Raw genomic sequence first — 8,161 nt, 5'->3', positions numbered from 1 at the left:
AATAAATACATTGGGACATGTGGTGCATACCCTGGTAAACAAACTGGAGAGATCTTACATTATCAACTCCCAAAAGGAGTAGATCTCAGGAAAGAGTCAAACTCAGGGCTGAAATCAACTTAATAGAAACAAAGAGAACAATATAAAGAATCAAAAAATTCAAAAGCTGGTTCTTTGAAAGAATCAAGAAGATACATATTCCCCTAGTGAAAGTAACTGAAGGGCCGAAGAATATTATACGAATTAACAAAATCAGAAATGAAAAGTGAGACATAATAACAGAAATGAGGAAATTCAAAAAAATCCTCAGCTCCTATGGATCTTTTTCTAGTCAGATAACACATACCAAAGTTACATTCAGAGCAGGGAAACTATCGAAATATACCCATATCCTTTAAGGAAATACAAGCAGTTATTAAAAATCTCCCAACCAATAAAAACCAAAGCCTGATAGATTTGGTGCATAATTCTATAAGACAGTAATAATTCAATGAAGACCTGATAACCATATTTCTCAAACTATTCCATAAAATAGAAACAGAAGGAAATAGAAGCTGATAAACAATTCAAAGTTTCCAGATACAAAATTAACTCTACTTCATTTTATGTAGCTACAATCACTCTGATACCTAACCACACAAGGAGCCCCCCCCCCCCAAAAAAAAAGAACTCCAGACCGATCTCCCTGCAAAAATACTCAATAAAATTATTGCAATATCCATGCAAAAATACTCAATAAAATTCTTGTAAACTAAATCCAAGTACACATCAAAACCATCATTCACCACAATCAAGTAGGTTCCAGCCCAGGGATGTAAGGTTGGTTCAATATAAGAAAATCCAACCATGTAATCTACTATATAACCAAACTCAAAGAAAAAGAATCTCAAGGTCAACTCCTTAGATGCAGAAAAAGCATTTGACAAAACACCGTACTTCTTCATATTAATAATACTGGAGAGATCAGGAATTCAAGGGCCATACATAAAATAATAAAAGCAATTTGCTGCAAATCAATTGCCAATACAAAATTAAATGGAGAGACACTTGAAGCAATTCCAGTAAAATCTACTGTGGAAATCAATCAGGAGCTTGTTCAGAAAAGTAGAAATAGATCTACCTTAGGACCCAGCTATAACACTGTTGGGTAGATACCCTAATATGTCCCATAATACCACAGGGGCACATAATCCTCTATGTTTATAGAAGCCTTGTTTGTGATAGACAGAAGTTGGAAACAACCAGTTATCCCACAACAGAAGAACGGATACAGAAAATGTGATTCATTTACATAGTGGAATACTACTCAGCCATTAAGATGGAGGACAACCTGAATTTTCTAGGCAAATGGACAGAGAAAGAAAATATCATCCTGAGTGCAGTAACTCAGACCCAGAACACATGCATGGTATATAATCACTAGTAAGTGGATATTAGCCCCCCCCAAAAAAATACAGAATACCAGATAGAGCCCACAGAACTGAAAAAGATTAACAAGATGAAGGACACATGTGAGGATGCTTCAGTTCCACTTTCAGGAGAGAAGAAAGCAATCATAAGGTGGGAGGGAGGGAGGGATCTGTGAGGGAAAGTGGACAGGGTTTGGGGAAAGAGGACAATATAGTCTTGTATTGGGGAGGGGGGAGAACTAAAGCTCTGAGGGTTAGCAGAAAGAATGAAAACAGGCAACCTTAGGAGTTATGAGATTGGGGGGGATGCTCCAGAGCATACCAGAGACTTGGGAGTTGAGAGACTCTCATGACTCAAAGGGAGGGATCTTAGATGAAATGCTTTACAGTGGGGAGAGGGAATTTGTAGAGCCCACTTCCAGCAGAAATACAGGACATCAAGTGAGTTGCCATCCCACAGTCAAAACTCTGCCCCATCATTGTTCCTGTCTGAAAGAACTGCAGGAATGGAAATGGAGAGGAGCCTGAGGAAAAGATGTTTCAGGGACAAGCCCAATGTGGGATTCACCTTGAGTGGAGGCCCCAAGGCCTGACAATGTTACTCAGGCTAAGGAGTGCTCATGAAAAGGACCTATCATGACTGCCCTCCAAAAGCTCCAACAAGCAGCTGAAAGAGTCAGATGCAGATATTTGCACCCAAGCAATGGACAGAAGCTGGTGACCCCTATAGTTGAATTAGGGAAAAACTGGAAGAAGCTGAGGAGAAGGGTGACCTTATAGGAGTATCAGCAGTCTCAATTAACCTAGACACCCGAGATCTCTCAAACAATGGACCACCATCCAGGCAGCATACACCAGCTGATATGAGGCCCCTAACACATATACAGCAGAGGACTGCCTAGTCTGTGTTCATTCAGAGATGATGCACCTTACCTTATGAGACTGGAGGCCCCAGGGAATTTAGAGATCTGGTGGGGTGGCTTGTAGTGACATCCTTCTGGAGAGACGGTTGGGTGGAGTGTGTATGGGATGTGGAACAGTCAGAGGGTGTCCTACTAATAGAATAAAATCTAGAGTATTAAATAAGTAAGTAAGTAAATAAATAAATAAAAATAAATAAATATAAAAAAAGAAAAAGGAGATGAGTTATTTATTCTGATTGTTCTTATAGGGCAATTTATGTGTTAATCTCATGTTATTTGACATGTTATCTTAAAATGAAGTGGTATGTGGGAAGTACCAACATTTAAAAAGCTGAATTTTCTTGTGATTATAACAGAGTACTTAGTAAGAATAATGAGAAAGAGCTCACTATTGAGTACTTGTTTCTCTATTGCTAGTCACATAATATCTGTCTCTCTGTCTCAGTCTCTATCTCTCTTTCTCTCTCTTCCTTTCTCTTTCTCTCTCTTGCTCTCTCCTCTCTCTGTGTCCTTGTCTTTTCTTTTGCTCTGTCTTTCTGTCTCTGTCTCTGTCTCTGTCTTTCTCTCTGTCTCTCTGTCTCTCTCTGTCTCTCTCTCTTTCTCTGACTCTCAGGGTACCAAGCTAATAATTTCTGAAATAAATGACTCTACTGCTTATATTATCTTGGTTCCATTTTTAAGTTTTAAACTGTAATAATGAAACTGTCTTTTAAGTTTGAACTTATAAGTTTCTACACATTTGGTCTCATGCATTGTTCTCACATATCACAAAGTTGACTTAGCAAAGTCATTTGTATTAGTTCTGAGATTAAACCCAGAGCATTGCATTTACAGTGGACTTAATGTTTTTGATTATTAGTGATCTCTTTTTCTTTTTGAAATTTGGGGCACTGTGTTTTTAATTCTGCAGGGTGAGCCTCTATAATCTGGGTCAGTGATTCTCAATTTTCCTAATGCTGTGACCATTTCTTATACTACCTCTTGTTTTGGTGACCCCAAAACACAAGTTTCTTTTCTTTTAATACTTCATAGGTGTTTGAAATCATAATGTAAATATCTAATATGTGCGATATCTGATACATGACCCCAGGGATCATTACCTACAGGCTGACAATCACTGGTCTAGGTGGTCTTGGAATTAACAATGCCTTCTGAGTGGCCATGACTGTAGTTTTGTGTCATTGAACCATGCCTTGCTAATTATTTTAAAGAATCCAAACACACACAAACATACACATACACAAACATACACCTACAAAAAAATACACATACACATACACAAACACACACATACACAGACACACACACACACACACACACACACACAACACACACACACACACACAAACAGGCGTCAACATGCAAAAGACATTGCAGACAAAACCCAAACCTAAGCAAAGGATGCCAAACCAAACAAAACCAACCAAAACTGAACCAAAAACTTTAAAAATGCCATTGAGCTAGTTTGTGTTGTCCACTGAAGTGTGGCTAATACACACAGTGAGATTCTTGGAGAGAATACCAATCATGTATTTATTGAAATATCTTCCTAGTAGTGATGGAAACCCATGCTCACTCCCTGTCTCCCAGTAGGAGCCAACTGGACTTGAACCTGTGTAGACATTGCAGGTTTGTCTTGAGTTCCTGTGTGTCAGCCTTGATGCATACACAGATCCTGTTTCTTGGAATCATCACTCTCTTCTGGATTTTTCAATCTTTCTGTATGGGTATAATGGGGGGCTTCGAAGATACACCACTTAGGACTAAGTGCTCCAAAGTCTTTCATTCTTTTTTTTTTTACATTCTCCTGTTGTAGGTCTATATTCTAGTTCAAATCTACTGTAAGCTGAAGCCTTTTTAATGAGGACTGAGAGAGGTACATATATATTGGTATAGCAGTATGTCTTTTTATGATTTTCTTTATAGCTACAAACATACACACACACCTCCTACTCAGTGATTTTTTTGTGATAATTTAAATAGTTTTACTATACATTCCATATTACAGCTGTCATGTAACATCACCCTATGGAATAATGCTATACCCTAGTATTTGGATTGACTTAATCCACTTCTTCAATGGTTGGGCCTTATGAAGCACAACCAGATAGAGGAGTGCCTTCACCTGAGAGGCCACAAGGTATTCCTCCAAGCACACCATGAGCACTCTGGTACAGCTTGATAATGATAGGATTGTAGGCTTTCTCCAGTTCTTTCTGCTGATGCTAAAATTCTTCCTTTTCTGCAGTCTGGTTCTTATCTAGACAGCTGATGATTTCATTACACTTGCCAAGAATCTTCTGTGTGTCCTCATCATAACCTTTCCTTGAAGTTTCACATAATCAACAGTTGAAGGCATAAGGCTCTAGTGAATTCTTGGAGGAAACCTCATCTCTCTGCTTCTCATCCTCAGATTTGTACTTCTCAGCTTCTTGGTCCACACACTCAATAGCCTCCTTGCTCAAGAGGCTCTTGTCTTTAGTGATTGTGATCTTGATCTCCTTCCCTGTGCTTTTATTTCCAACACAAACATTGAGGATGCCGTTAGATCAATGTCAAAAGTAAATTCAAACTGAGCAACCCCTCAGGGTGCTGAAGGTATGTCTGTGTGCATCAACTTTCCAAGCAGGTTGTTGTCCTTGGTTATGAAGTCCCTTTCACCTTCATACATCTGAATGATTACACCTGGCTGGTTGTCAGAGTAGGTGGTAAAGTCTGTGTCTGCTTGGTGTGGATGGTGATATTGTGCTTGATTGTGACAGTCTTGACTGCACTAGCAGTTTCAATACCCTGGGAAAGAGGAGTGACATCTAAGAGCAGCAAATCCTGAACATTCTCAGACTTGTCTTCACTTAGAATGGCTTCCTGGAGAGCTGCACCATAAGCAACAGCTGCATTGGGGTTAATTCTCATGTTCAGTTAGCTTTCATTGAGGAAGTCTTGCAGAAGTTTCTGAATGTTGGGGATGCTGGTAAAAAAAAAAAGACTTCCCAGGTCAATATCATGGATATGTGATTTGTCTAAATGGCATTTCGAAGACCTGTTTCTGCAGGGTCCAGTTCACCACAGATCAGTTCAACATTTAATCCCTCCAATTGAGCCTTGGTAATGGAGTAATAGAAGTCAATTCCTTCATAGAGATGATCAATCTCAATACTGGCCTGGGTACTGGAGAAGAGGATACCCTTGGCCTGCTCACAGGCAATGCAGAGGAGCTCGACAGCTCTGCTGTTCTCACTGATATCTTCTTGTGCTTTCACTTAAACTTAACAATGGGTTGTTTGACTATTCAGTTGTCAAAGTCTTTTCCACCCAAGTAGGTTTCTCCAGCTGTTGATTTGACTTCAAAAGTTTTATGCTCAATAGTGATAATTAGCACAACAAAAGTGGCACCTCCAAAGTAAAAAATCAAAACTTTCTTTTCAGGTGTGACCTTCTTATCCAAACCATAATCAATAGCAGCAGCAGTTGGTTCATTGAAAATTCAAAGTCTGTTGAGGCCAGCAGTATTTCAAGCACCTTTTGTTGCCTTCCTCTGAGAGTCCTTGGAGTAATCTGCCTCAGTGACCATAGCATTGATAACCATCTTTCCAAGGTAAGCTTCTGTAATTTCCTTCATCTTTTTCATAACCATTGAGTACACTTCTGCTGGGGAGAATCTGTCTCTCTTTTGTATTTGAATTAGATCTTGGACCTGCCTGCATCACTTACCACCATGAGGGCCAGTGTTTCATATTATACAGAACAATAGCATCGTCAAACCTATATCCAATCAGACATTTGGCATCAAAACTGTGTTGGTGGAGTTCATTTAAACCAGATACTTCACAGCATTCCCAGTTAATTCTGTGTCAGTGAAAGCTACACAGACAAGTGTGGTGTGTTTACTCTTGTCACTGGTAATTATTTACACATTTTCATGCTGGAAGACAGCCACACAGGAGTAGGTGGTGCCAAGATCAGTGTCAACACCTCCCTTGGATATGGTTGCTTGTATATAGGCCTGGCTATGCTGACTACAGGACCACACAAATCACCTAATGCTGCCTCTGTGTTCAATGAGCACACCTACTGATCTTATTTACCTTTTTTTCATATATATTTCTGTCCAGAGCTGAAAAATTGGGATTATATTCCATATGTGAGAGTTTGTCTCTGAACTAGAGTGTTTCTTGCCTTCTCAACAGTCATTGAGGACCCAGAAGTGAACCCACACATCTATGGTACTTGATCTTTGACAAGGGAACTAAAACTGTCCAGTGGAAATAAGATAGCATTTTCAACAAATGGTGCTTGCACAACTGGCTGTTATCATGTAGAAGAATGTGAACTGATCCATTCCTATCTCCTTGTACTAAGGTCAAATCTAAGTGGATCAAGGAACTCCACATAAAACAAGAGACACTGAAACTTATAGAGGAGAAAGTGGGGAAAAGCCTTGAAGATATGGGCACAGGGGAAAAATTCCTGAATAGAATAGCAATGGTTTTTGCTGTAAGATCAAGAATTGACAAATGTGACGTTATAAAATTGCAAAGCTTTTGTAAGGCAAAAGACACTGTCAATAAGACAAAAAGGCCACCAACAGATTGGGAAAGGATCTTTACCAATCTTAAATCAGATAGGGGAAAATATCCAATTTATATAAAGAAGTCAAGAAGGTGGACTCCAGAAAATCAAGTAACACCATTAAAAAATGGGGCTCAGAGGTAAAAAAGAATTCTCACCTGAGGAATACTGAATGGCTGAGAAGCACCTGAAAAAATGTTCAGCATCCATAATCATCAGGGAAATGCAAATCAAAACAACCCTGAGTTTCTACCTCACATCAGTCAGATTGGCTAAGATCAAAAATTCAGGTGACAGCAGATGCTGGCAAGGATGTGGGGAAAGAGGAACATTCCTCCATTTTTGGTGGGATTTCAACCTTGTACAACCACCTTGGAAATCAATCTGGCAGTTCCTCTGAATATTGGACATAGTACTACCGGAGGATCCCTCAATATCTCTCCTGGGCATATATCTAGAAGATGTTCCAACCGGTAAGAAGGACACATGCTCCACTATGTTCATAGCAGCCTTATATATAATAGCCAGAAGCTGGAAAGAACCCAGATTCCCTTCAACAGAGGAATGGATATAGAAAATGTGGTACATTTAGACAATGGAGTACTACACAGCTATTAAAAAGAATGAATTTATGAAATTCCTAGGCAAATGGATGGATCTGAAGGGTATCATCATGAGTGAGGTAACCCAATCACAAAAGAACTCACATGATATGTACTTACTAATAAGTGGATATTAGACCAGGAACTTTGAATACCCAAGATACAAGTTGCGAAACACAAGGAACTCAAGAAGAAAGAAGAGCAAAGTGTAGACACTACCCCTTCTTAGAATTGGGAACAAAACACCCATGGAAGGAGTTACAGAGACAAAGTTTGGAGCTAGATGAAAGGATGGATCATCTAGAGACTGCCACATCCGGAAATCCATCTCATAATCAGCCTCCAAATGCTGACACCATTGCATACACCAGCACGTTTTGCTGAAAGGACCCTGATATAGTTGTCTTTTGTGAGGCTATGCTGGTGTCTGGCAAACACAGAAGTGGATGATCACTGTCAGCTATCGGATGGAACACAGGGCCTCCAAAGGAGGAGCTAGAGAAAGTACCCAAGGAGCTAAAGGTGTCTGCAACCCTTGGAACATCAATATGAACTAACCAGTACCCCCAGAGCTGGTGTCTCTAGCTGCATATGTAGCAGAAGATGGCCTAGTCGGCCATCACTGGTAAGAGAGTCCCCTTGGTCTTGCAAAGTTTAT

General features: G+C 39.7%; 1 pseudogene; it reads right to left on the bottom strand.

The window, feature by feature from the left end:
• Gm7048 (predicted gene 7048) lies at nt 4,300-6,395 on the bottom strand (annotated as a pseudogene).

This window comes from Mus musculus, chromosome 5 (genome assembly GCF_000001635.26).
Source record: "Mus musculus strain C57BL/6J chromosome 5, GRCm38.p6 C57BL/6J".
NCBI classification, from domain to species: domain Eukaryota; kingdom Metazoa; phylum Chordata; class Mammalia; order Rodentia; family Muridae; genus Mus; species Mus musculus.
The sequence above is the reverse complement of the archived record's forward strand: the minus strand, read 5'-3'. Positions and strand labels throughout refer to the sequence as shown.